Below are 13,194 nucleotides of genomic sequence, written 5' to 3' on the forward strand. Positions count from 1 at the left end.
GAGGCTTCATAAGGGATGCCTAAGATCATGTGTCACATTTTCCACTGCGATGTTGCCGACAATGTGCAACAACCTTGGATCGATGCTAATTAAAGAGATTATCAACCTTTAACCCCAGTTATATGGAGGTGAGTAGCGTCTGGCACCGTTAGACTAGAGTGAGTGTTACAGTATAAGTAATTTCGTTTTGTTTTTGTTTTTTTTGTTTTTTTTTCATTTGGGGGGATATCATTCCCTTGTGGAACATCTAAACAAGTGATAGTTGAACCAGGTATAGGCAGGTGTCTAAACCTGTAGCATGCGCAGTCGCCAGCATATAATTAAACATAATTAAACATGTGCAAACATTGGTTTTGCAGGGTACTTATCGTATGAGATCAAGGTAGAGTGTTCATTATAGGGGATCGCAGTAGATGTAAGACACACAGTTCTCTCAGGTCTTTAGAGGTCGACGGATCTGCCTGGCAGTAGGTTGTGGGTTTTTGTCTGTTAAGGCGGGTATTCCCCATTCTCTGAACGCTTTCAGACCGTCCTCTGGGGTGGCGAAGGATTTCGTTTCTCCGTTGCGTGTGAGAATAATCTTGGTAGGATAGCCCCATCTGTATCGAATTCCCTGTTCTTGGAGCGTTGCGGTGATTTGGTGGAAGTCTCGCCTTTTTCTGAGCGTAGCCGCGGAGAGGTCTGCCATGATGCGTACCGTGGGGTAGTCCTCGTGCGGGTCCGGCCTGCTGCGGTAGGTCTTGAGCACTATTTCCTTTATATGGAAATAATGTGCCCGGAGGAGGACGTCTCGAGGGATTGAATCTGGGAGGTACCGCGGTTTCGGCACTCGGTGTACCCTATCTACCAGGAGCATGTCTGCCGGTATGCTTGGGGCGTATGAGTGGAGAAGGCCCCTTACATAAACTTGGAGGTCATCAGGAAGTACCGTTTCTGGGACTCCCCTCAGCCGCAGGTTATTTCGTCTTGCCCTGTCCTCATAGTCTGCCATGCGTGTCTCCATCCCCTCCATTTGTTTCTGTAGGCTGTGCAGCTGCTCCGTCGTTTCCTGCTGCTGGGAGGCAAGGTTTTGGCATGTCTGCTCCACATGCGAGGTTCTGGAGGAGAGATCACGTACCTCCTGTTTGATTTGATCTGCGGTGGCTTGGAAGGTGGATATTAATTTGGTCGCCATAGCCTCCATAGCCTTTTCGAAGTAATCTTTCGTGAGGCTCTCTGGGGAGTGGGGTTCCTCCATTGTATGCTGAGCGCCGTCCGCACTGTTATATTCGGCGCCATCTTGCGCGGAGAGCCGCGTGGTTTCATGTGTCGCCGCTCCTTTCTGGCCGAAAAAATTAGATTTGTCCGCTTTCGCGCCAGTCTTCTTTGTCTTGGATTGAGACATCGCATATATTCAGGTAAGGGTAGTTTGGGGCCGATGCTGTTCCGATATGGTTAATTATTTGGAGCCCATGTGCCGGAGCAGCGATTTACACGTCCATTCTGCCCGACGGCTAGCCACGCCCCATAGGCACCACTTTTAACCTCGTTTTTTATCTTTCAATATTCACTTCACTACAATTTGGAGGTTGGCCCATCATAATACCTAACAAATGAAAGTTCTGGTCATTCTGCTGCTAATTAGGAAGTACCTTTCCTGGTTTCAGTTGAGCCTTTTATTGTTGTATTACGAATTGGACATTTTAGAAAAGTGTTGATATTTGTGGTTTTATTCTGTTATTTTTTTACAGCTAAATGTCACCTTTAAATTCATAGACTGAATTAAAAAACAGAAGATGCAAACACATTTCTTCTATCAAGAGGTATGTCATAGATATTTTTAGTGCTTTCATTATTATTAGCATTTATAAAGCAGCAACAGTGCTTTCCAATTATAAAAAGGGGCTATTCAGAGGTGAAGAAGGTCCTGCTGAAATGAGCCTACAAACTATGAGGATTTGAGATAGGTGGATATATATTATGTGTCTTGCCTAGGGGCACTTACTCTTGAGGTGGTCTGACCAGGATTCAAACCTCAGGTCTAAGACAGTGACATCACTACTCTAACAAGCCAATATTTTAAGGCTGTGACGGGGTAAGAGGTTGTCTGGGTGTAACTGTAGCAGTATTTCAAGGTTTCGAGCAGGTATTCGGGTGGATAGGGAACAGTATAACAAAATATTGTGGAGAATAGCAGAATGTCCGGGTGAATACAGAGCAGCATTAATCAAATACTATGAAGAACTGCTTGATGTTTGGGTCGATAGACCGCAGTATAATAAAATATTATGCAGTACAGCTCAGTGTAAGAATAGCAGAATAACAAAGTAGCAGGGTTTCTGGGCAGACATAGGGTAGTATAACAAGGTGGTAAGCAAGAAAGCTTGGTGTATGGATGTAAAGAGAAACCCACATACATTTTATCCTCTACCTCCATCATTATCACCATACAAATTACAACTCCCGTTTTTTTGTTTGTTTTATATTCCCCTATCATTTGATGATGTGGCCGTGTATTTCTCTGAGGAGGAGTGGGACTTTTTAGGAGTGAGAGAGAAAATACTGTACATGGATGTTATGTTGGATAATTACTATACTCTCTGCTCTCTTGGTAAGTCACAACAGTGCAACCGAAACGTTACTTAAAGGGACACTATAGTCACCTGAACAACTTTAGCTTAATGAAGCAATTTTGGTGTATAGAACATGCCCCTGCAGCCTCACTGCTCAATCCTCTGCCATTTAGGAGTTAAATCCCTTTATTTATGAACCCTAGTCACACCTCCCTGCATGTGACTTGCACAGCCTTCCATAAACACTTCCTGTAAAGAGAGCCCTATTTAGGCTTTCTTTCTTGCAAGTTCTGTTTAATTAAGATTTTCTTATCCCCTGCTATGTTAATAGCTTGCTAGACCCTGCAAGAGCCACCTGTATGTGATTAAAGTTCAATTTAGAGATTGAGATACAATTATTTAAGGTAAATTACATCTGTTTGAAAGTGAAACCAGTTTTTTTTTCATGCAGGCTCTGTCAATCATAGCCAGGGGAGGTGTGGCTAGGGCTGCATACACAGAAACAAAGTGATTTAACTCCTAAATGGCAGTGAAATTGCAGGGGAATGATCTATACACTAAAACTGCTTTATGTAGCTTAAGTAATTTAGGTGACTATAGTGTTCCTTTAATGACGTTTTCTGATACCTGTTTTTCGCCTGCCCTTATATTTAGGATAAGCGTTTCAAATGATACAATATTTTTGGGTAAACTTTTATAATAATTTTATATTATGAAATTGCTTCAATTGTTTATTTTATTTGTAATTTTTAAAAAGTCAGATATACTTTATTATACCACTTTATTTTTTATACTAAATAACTCCATGCTCTTCTATGAGCAACATTTTGTCACATGACAACTAGAGGTGTGGTGTGTTTAACTCTGCAGGGTCACTGCACCATTCATTGAGATTAGATTTTCTGGTTGTATTTAGTGATTATTTAATTAAGACATCTATTGCGGCTGGTTACAAATTTATCCTAAACCTATCTTCTTATGATCGACCACTTTTCATATCAATGCTCTTTGTTTATCTTACCAAACTGTCTTAAGCTGTACAATATCTGGAGAATGCAACACCCAATAAAATCTAGTCCATCTGTGTCTAGCTTCTAGACTGTGTTCTTTTCCACCTACAGGTCCGATTTTCTGATCCACCATTTTTGTGTCTTACCCGTCCTCCGTTACTTATAATCTTGCAAGCAGGGCCATTGGTGCTAGATATGCACCATTAAATCTAGCAATGCAGTGGAACTATATATATTATTCCTATAAATTGTAATGAGTGTCCATTTTCATAAATAGGCTGTGTCCATGAAACACCAGATGTGATAGTCAAGATGCTAGTCAAACACACAGGTTAGTAGTATTCCATCATCAACCTCACAGTTTACATTTAGATTTATTTCATTTGAGTCAAGAGAGAAAAGTTCAAGTATCACATAGCTGAAGCCAGTGTTAATAATTAAAAAAAATTATGATGCAGAAATGCCTACCTTGTTATTTTGTTTGTTTTTTAATGTAAATGTAGAGGTTCCATTGTATGGACAAATTAAAGGAACACGCCAAGCACCAGACCCACTACAGCATCCTAGAAGTGCTCTGTTGCCCCCTCCCCTCTACTGTAAGTAGTTTGACTTCTTACCTGAGAGCAAAAAGCTCCTGATCTAAAAAAATGCAGTGCAGGTCTAGCTCATTGACTGAAAGCGTCAGCTGATCACTCTCAGCCAGAAATGATAGAACACAAAAAGGAGAGAAAAGAAACCGCACCCAAAAGTGTGTGTGTGTGTATATATAAGGTAATATATCTACAGAAAATATGTATGGAGAATGTACACCTTTGTACCCCAAAGGAAACAAAGATAACAATAATAGTGCTGTACAGTAAGTACACTATTCTAAAGGTAAATGCACAAAATATACATGCCACATGTAGTGGATGCAGTGTGTTTAGACAGGGGAGCTTTGTGTGTTTGTATAGTTTGTGTAGTGTGTGTAGTGAATGCAGAGTGTGTTTGTGTAGTGTGTAGTGAATGCAGAGTGTGCTTGTGTAGTGTATATAGTGAATGCAGTGAGTGTTTGTGTAGTGTGTAAATAATGAATGCAGAGTGTGTGTTTTGTATGTGTATAGTGAATGCAGAGTGTGTGTGTACTGTGTGTGTTTGTGTAGTGAATGCAGTGTGTGTATATAATGAATGCAGAGTGTGTGTAGTGTGTGTATAGTGAATGCAGTTTGTGTAGTGTGTATAGTGAATGCAGTGTGTTTGTGTAGTGTGTGTATAGTGAATGCAGTGTGTGTGTGTGTTTCTGTAGGTATGTGATGAGGGGGGGATTTTTTTATTGTAATTTTTTTTTCCAATATTTTTTTTGTTGGTCCCCCTTCTTGCTTCTTACATGGCCATGGCATTCCCTGCTGGTCTGGTGGCATGGACTGTGCAGGGGGGGCCCGCAGGAAGCTCTTACTTACCTTCCTAGCAACTCCCTTCAGCTCCCCTGTCTAAATCTCGCGGCCTGCGTGCCACACTGAGCTTTGCCATGGTAACCTGTGGCAACGCTCTGACTGCCGCAGGACTCGCAAGATTTACACAGGGGAGCTGGGAAGCTAAGTAAGAGCTTGCTGCGGGCCCTCCAGGATGCCGATAATGCATACCAGGACAGCCGGGCCCATGATAAGCCAGACGGTCCTGGTATGTATTATCGTCAATATCGGTATCTGTATTGGCCGATACCGATATTGCCGAAAATACAGAACATCGGCCGATAATATCGGCCAGACCGATAATCGGTCGGTCCCCTAGTCGGTAGTAGTGGAGATGGGGAGCTGCCGGGTCAGAATTTAAACCATTCTAAAATGGTTTCACTACTTACAAATGGGGCGGTGCCAGTGCACTTGTGGCACCATAACCACTACAGCGAATTAGAGATGTAAAGCAGGAAGAGGAGATTTTATACATATCTGGTGGAACTGCGATTTAATTCAAAATTATTGGAAAAAATGTACATTATCAGATTCAACAGATCGCTGATTTAGATCTGCTATTTAACCCTGAAATTGTCCTATTACATTTTGAGCTAATTAATGCCAATAGAAGTTTAGAAATGTTCCTTATTCATATATTGGTAGCAGCAAAAATTCTTGTAGCTAGATATTGGAAACAAGACATAATGCCTAATTGGGTTCTAATTAATGAACAATTATTATTCCGGTTTAAAATGGAAAGAGGATTAATAAATCAATTGGATAAAAGTAAGAAAGATATTGATCAATGGATAAAAAAGATCACTAATGTTTGAGATATCTCTTTGGTGTTGTGTACGGTGTTTCTGAATAATTGTCGATGTTAAACACTTTCCCTCTCGAATTGACCCCCTAAAATAATATACAGTATAACTATATCTTTCCAACTGTTTTTTATATTTACACAAAGTGAATAGCTAAGGGGGGACTGAATAGAAACTCATCGCTTAATATTTGTATGTATGTGTTAAAATCAAGAGATGTGTTATATATATATGTGATATATATATCAATATATATATATATATATTTACAATGTGTCAATTTTCATGTTACATCTATGCGTTTTTATAGAATGTTTAAAACTTAATAAAAAGAATTGTACAAAAATAAAAAATGCTTCATTAGGATTGTAAATGTAGCTCAACGTATAATATGAGATAGATGATTTACTGTAAAAACACATGTAGCACAAATGAGTCATTTTATATTTATATGTTTCATTACTTTATTATAGTATAACATTATACATCTATTATTGTAAGTGTGAAGCTACCTCCAAGCCCATCACATTGCAGTGTTTTTATAGTTTATTTCCTGCTATTTCAAAGAAGAAGAAAAAATATTAATGCACAGAAATCTGTTCATCTACAGGCTGGTAATCATAGCTAGAGTATAAATGAATATAGAAATTTAATTTAGCAAAATGAATGAAAATGTATTACATCATCAATGTATTATTTTATTTTATAGCCTGCTATAATGCTAGTACTATATTGTCACCCCTCCATGATAAAATTCCCTGTTTTGAAATGGTTTGCGTCTTATCTTGGTGGCGCCAGATTTCAAGCCTCCTCTAATGCCAGGTGACGTGCATCTGATTTCTGTAGAGTTGCAGAAGCTGGATGCCAATCCTGCTGGTCATTCATTGGTTGAGAGCTCTCACACAATGAATGACCCTCCGTGAAAACAGTATATGCACAGAATTGACACTAGTCATCCTGGAGCCCTTGTTCCGAGTTTGTGGATGACACTGCCACAGAGGTTACACTTCTGGCAGCAACATAACATTAAAATTAAAAAAATAGCAATGATCAAATCCCAATACAATCTATATTTTTTGAGAGGAGTCTTAATTCATGAATGACAGTTGTTATTGAAGTCAAATGACAGACTCATATATTTTCTTAAAATCTGTTTCTTCAGCCAGCCTTGAAACCACAAGAACTGATGAAAAACAGTTGTGTGCATGTTTGTTCTACAGATCTGTTTACCTCTGACCATACACAATACTGGTATGCAGAGAATGATGCTTGCAGACCGCAATGGGACACAACGAGGACCTTGGAAGAAAAACAAGATGAAAGAGATTATCATGGAAGTGAATACCTGGGTCTAAAGTTTGCCAGACTGTATAGCCAGTGCTTTTACAAGGATGATAATGCAGCTGTCCATTTAGATAAGGCTGTAGCAAACCGCCAATATGAAACTATTGTGAGGGATGACATCAGCATCCATAAATCAGAATTTACGTCTGACCACACAGTGCATAGCATGGAAAAAACGATACTCTTGCACTTCAAACAATGGTGATTACTGTGTCAAGTGCGCTTGTAAATATAATAGTGATAAGAAGCAGCTACACACTCTAGTGGGTGCTCTCTTTCCCCCACTAAATATAAAGATGAACCAGAGTGAGTCTAGTATAGTCTGGATAAAAATCCAGACCGTACTAGTCAAATGAGTGGAGCGCTATATGTTTACACTTACCCTGGATTAGGGTTAAATCTCAGATATATGTTGATACATGTAAATAGAACAGAAAAATACAACACAATATAGTGTAAGTCTGTAGGTGAAAGAGTATTGTGATAATTTCTCAATAGTCAAACTCACATGGATTAGAGCCTCAGAAAGGACAGGCTCAAATCACTTCCACAGTAGTGTCGTATGGAGACACTGCACCGTTTAGCTGGAATGAGTTTCCTCAGGGAGAGGAGAGAAAAAGGAGAAACCTCCTAGTGTACTATGTTTCAACATAAATTGCACATGCAGTAGTTATAGTTGTGCTCACCTTATTCTGAGCCAATGAGAACCTGGCTCTAGATGGTAGACTTGGGTGCCTCTGGAGGGGGGCACCTACCCTTCTTTAGCAGCAAGATAGGATAAAAAGCCAATGGGGTGTAATAAAAGAGGAAATTTATTTTAAATATAAAATCAAAGATAGTAAAATAATCCTGTAATAATAAAAAGTCCCAGTTAATGGCTTCAGCTCCAAGACGCATTTCACCCACGCTATGTGGGCTTTTTCAATCGGGTTGATGTATCCAGTATCTTGCTGTCTTTAAATCTGCCGGTCTTTTCGTCCGGTGGGCGGTCCTTTAATTGCATAGTCCAATCGGGTTCCTGTTTGTAGTGAGGTGGAATACCTCACCTGTGATCCATTAGGGTGATCGGGAGTGGCGTGGTGTCATAGTCCGCGTCACTTCCGTGTTCACCGCGGCCATTTTTCTTATGGGCAAACACCCTGAGATGGAGAGCGGAAGAACGGAATGAATCCGTTCGTCACCTCCAAAACGAGCAGGTTCACTGGCAATTTAAAGTACAACCTGCCCATACTCCCTTATAGAGAACCTCCATTCTCAGCACATATTCAAAGATAAGGGGGAAAAGGGGCAAGAAAAATGAAAGAGAGGAACATGTAAATATATTGTAGATATCTTCACATACAAATGATATAATATTGACAATGTCAACAATAAAAGTTTAAAATGTTCTTAAAAATACAACCAACTGTATTCTGATCCTCATTTTCTACTTGCAAGTTAACAAATACTGAAATTCTAAATAAATTTCTTATAGTAAAGAAACTTTTTCTTTTCCACTTATCCCTCCCTTTTCCCTTTTTTCTTCCCCTCTTATGTTCTCAAAAAATGTTGACTGAATGTGGAAAGAGTTTTAATCGTAGCTCACATTTGTTACGGCACAAAATAATTCACATGGGCGAGAGACCATGTTACTGTGGTAAATGTGGCAAGAGTTTTATTGATAGTTCCCAGCTTGCTATGCACAAGAGGACACACACTGGAGAAAAACCCTATGTGTGCATCAATTGTGAGACGAGCTTTATATGCAAATTACATCTAGCAAGGCACCAGCGATCCCACTCTGGGGAGAGACCATATGCTTGCAGTAAATGTGGGAAACGATTTGCCCAGAGCTCAAACCTGCTAACCCACCTGAGAACACACACAGACGAGAAGCCATATTCTTGCACTCAGTGCGGAAAACGTTTTATCCGCAGATCTCATGTGGTAAGGCATCAGCGGTTACACATGGGGGAAGGGCCTTACATTTGCACTGAATGTGGTAAAAGTTTCACTGAAAGCTCAGCACTACTTAAGCATCAGCGAACACACACAGGTGAGAAACCTTATGCCTGTACCTGGTGTCCAAAAAGCTTTGTTGATAAATCTGCTCTTGCCAACCACCAGAGAACTCACACAGGAGAGAGACCTTATCCCTGTAGCTACTGTGGGAAGAAAATTTCTCACAGTTCGGCATTGGTGAAGCATCAGCGCATTCACACTGGAGAAAAACCCTACTCTTGTAGCAGGTGTGAAAAATGCTTTTCTCAAACTTCTGCGCTTATTAACCATCAGAGAACACACACAGGAGAGAAACCATTTGCTTGCACAGACTGTGGGAAATGTTTCACACAGACATCTTCATTGGTCAAACACCTACGGACTCACACAGGGGAGAGACTGTACACCTGCACTGAGTGTGGCAAAAGCTTTACATACAGTTCTGTTCTTGTTAAACACCAGCGGATTCATAAAAAATAAAAATTGTGTACATAAGATGTTTATATACAGTATGAGATGAAATTAAATGTATTTTGCATGTGTCTAATTATTACATTTTATTTAAGTTTCTACAGTGCCGCCGGCCCTGTGCTTCTTCTGCGGCTCAGGCATCTCTGCACTTCCTTTCTGCTCTTCTTGTCTGGTCTCCTCTGTGAATCTTGAGCAAGAGCAGAAACAACATTTATAGAGACATATAAACTCAATTTCTTGTTCCCTTGTCTCTATTTGAACTGTGCTGCTGTGGCTCTCGGCTGAGACTGTCAGAGAAGACTAGGCAGATTGAGCCACATTTTCTACATTTGTTGAAAATGTAAGTTATGCATATGTCAGGAGAATGCATGGAATATAAAAGGTAAATAAACAGGGACTGAATAGCAATAATCATATAATATATGATTGATGCTAAAAAAAATATAAAGATTGTGTGTCTGGAGCACCCTATAGTCAAGAAAACTGTAGCATAATGTTCTCCTTATAAAAGGTAAACTGGAGGACTGAATTTCACAGTCAACCAAATAAACCAAAGAAAGCAATCAAGCCTGCCTATCTCAAGATGAAGATAGGCCCCTGCTGTTGCCCACAACATGTTTTATTTTAGAGCTGAATAAATGTTTTTACACTTATTTGCAGGTAGAGGCTGTTTTCTAGTGGCCCTGCCATAGGGGGCTCGCTATATAAATGGAAATCTGGTTCTACATATCTCTTTATGACATGTGCAGGTACAGAGAAGTTAGCATAATATATGATATTCCCATCCTTATTAACCCTATTTTATATGTGGAGACAGAATAATTATGACAGAGATTGGTGATCAAATGATTATATCAAAAGTGTCAGAATGACACAGGTAAATACCCTGGTGTGTCTATTTTCAAAAGAGTTGATACCTTTGTGTAGAAGTTTTGGATTTCACTCGGTAAACAAATAGTTTTTGTCATCAAGTCATTCAAATTAACTTAACATGTTGATATACACTTCCAGGCCAAAATAAAGTTGCCACAAAAAAAAAAAGGTCACACACTATAATATTTCATTGGAAAGCTTTTGATTACAGCACGCATTCGCTGTGGCATTGTTTCGATAAGCTTCTGCAATGTCACAAGATATATTTCCGTCCAGTGCTGCATACATTTTTCACCAAGATCTTGTATTGATGATGGGAGAGTCGGACCACTGCGCAAAGCATTCTCAGTGGGGTTAAAGTCAGGACTCTGTGGTGGCCAATCCATGTGTGAAAATTATGTCTCATGCTCCCTGAACCACTCTTTCACTATTTGAGCCCGATGAAGCCTGGTATTGTCATCTCGGAATATGCCCGTGCCATCAGGGAAGAAATAATCCATTGATGGAATAACCTGGTCATTCAGTATATTCAGGTAGTCAGCTGACCTCATTCTTTGGGCATATAGTGTTGCTGTTCCTAGACCTGACCAACTGCAGCAACCCCAGATCATAGCACAGCCCCCACAGGCTTGTACAGTAGGCACTAGGCATGATGGATGCATCACTTCATCTTCCTCTCTTCTTACCCTGATGTGCCCATCACTCTGGAAAAGATTAAATCTGGACTCATCAGACCACATGACCTTCTTCCATTGCTCCAGAGTCCAATCTTTACACTTTACACTTTTTTTTTCCAATTAGCCTCACTGATTAGTGATTTTCTTAAAGGAACACTACAGGGTCAGGAACACAAACATGTATTCCTGACTCTATAGTGAAAATCCACCATTAACACCCAAATATTAGCATGACTGCCTTTCTTTAAAAAAATCAGCCTGTTATATTATATATTTATATCAAAATACATCAAGAATGAAAATATATAAGTATATTTATTTATTTAGTTCTAATTAAAGGGACACTATAGTCACCTGAACTACTACAGCTTAATGTATTTGTTCAGGTGAGATCTATAGCTCCCTTCAGGCAATCTAATGTAAACACTGTATTTTCAGAGAACATTGATTCACTCAGATGGCCACCAGAGGGACTTCCTATCATGTAGGGCCCTAAAAAGGCCCTGTACACGTCAGACGGTAGTGCGCTCAGGACTTCATAGGGCGGCATGAATGCCGCCCTATGAAGTATGTGCGCATGTGTGGCGAAGCCGCGCATTCGCACAAGGGAGCAATGACGCTTCCAAATGGAAGCGTCTGATTGCACCCTGCTCGCGCCCGCCTATTTCATCATTTTGACGAAATAGGGGGCGCGGCTTCACGAGGCTCCCGGCACTGGAACCAGGTGAGTAAACAGGCTTGGCTGGAGAGTCCCTTTAAGACTGATACTAGGCACATTCACAATCTGCTGCATCCCACCCCCTCTTCTACCAACCCCCCTGTCCCCCTTCAATAAACCCTGCCCCCTCTCTAAAAAAACACTTGCCCCCCTTTTAAACGCTCACCCCTTCCAAACCCCTGCTCCCCACTCTCTACAAACCCCTGTCCCCACTCTCTACAAACCCCTATTGCCCCCACAAAACTCCTGCCTGCCACCAGAAATTCCCTACCACCCTCTCCAAATCCCTGCTCCCCCTCAAAACCCCTGCCACCCTCTACAAATCCCTGCCACCGCCTACAAATCCCTGCTCCTCCTACAAACCCCTGCCCATCTCTACAAATCCTTGCTCCCCTGTAAAAACCCCTGACACCCCCGTACAAAACCCCTGCCCATCTCTGCAAACCCCTAACAATCTTTCCAACCCCTGCCACCCCCCAGAAAACCCCTGGCTCCTCTACAAACCTCTGTCCATCTTTACAAACCCCTGCCACCCATTACAAATCCCTGCTCCCCCTACAAACCCCTGGCTCCTCTACAAACCTCTGCCCATCTCTAAAAACCTCTGCCCGTCTTTACAAACCCCTGCCACCACCCAGAAGGACACAGTAAAGCCCCTTAAGAATGCAATTCAATTTAATACACACAATTAATGGAATATGATTAAAAAGGAACATGGCAAAAACACAGTAGCATAAAACAGAAAGATATGAACACACAAAAAAATAATATAACAATGGGGTGGAATGGTTATAGAGCAATGGAGGCTGCTTATAAATTCGAAATGAAACCAAGGTTGAGGCAAGTGTTATATAAATCCCAATCACCTGTTGATTTCAAGGTGGTTGTAGTGAGTAGAATAAATGTACTCACAAAAAAGTGGAGCAACTGTACTAAGTTACTAAGCAGAAAAAACCGTTGAAATGTTGCAACATTGAGATATAAACAATAAAGAAACAACAGATAAAATAAGCAGACAAAATGAATACATAATGCCAAACATTCACAGAAAATTAGCTTTCGAAAGTGTTGGCTAAACCTGAAGGGTCTTTGGAAATGTTTTTCAAATGTTAGCAACTATAAAACTACGATCATTTTTTTTTTTAGCAGTGAGTCTGTGTAAATGAGATACATTGTTCTTCTTCTAAACAACATTTTAGTTGTATAACTTGTTATAAGTAAGTCACCTAAAATTTCTCAAAACAGCCCTGGCCACCCCCCCATTTGCACCCTATTAAAATGTCCCTCTTTGTCTGTTTAAAATGTCGGGTGGTAT

The 13,194-nt window shown here is 40.4% G+C and overlaps 1 pseudogene; it reads left to right on the forward strand.

The window, feature by feature from the left end:
* Positions 1-2,370: 2,370 nt before the first annotated feature.
* Positions 2,371-9,635, forward strand: LOC134601746 (zinc finger protein 436-like; annotated as a pseudogene).
* Positions 9,636-13,194: the final 3,559 nt, after the last annotated feature.

This window comes from Pelobates fuscus, chromosome 3 (genome assembly GCF_036172605.1).
Source record: "Pelobates fuscus isolate aPelFus1 chromosome 3, aPelFus1.pri, whole genome shotgun sequence".
Lineage (NCBI taxonomy): Eukaryota > Metazoa > Chordata > Amphibia > Anura > Pelobatidae > Pelobates > Pelobates fuscus.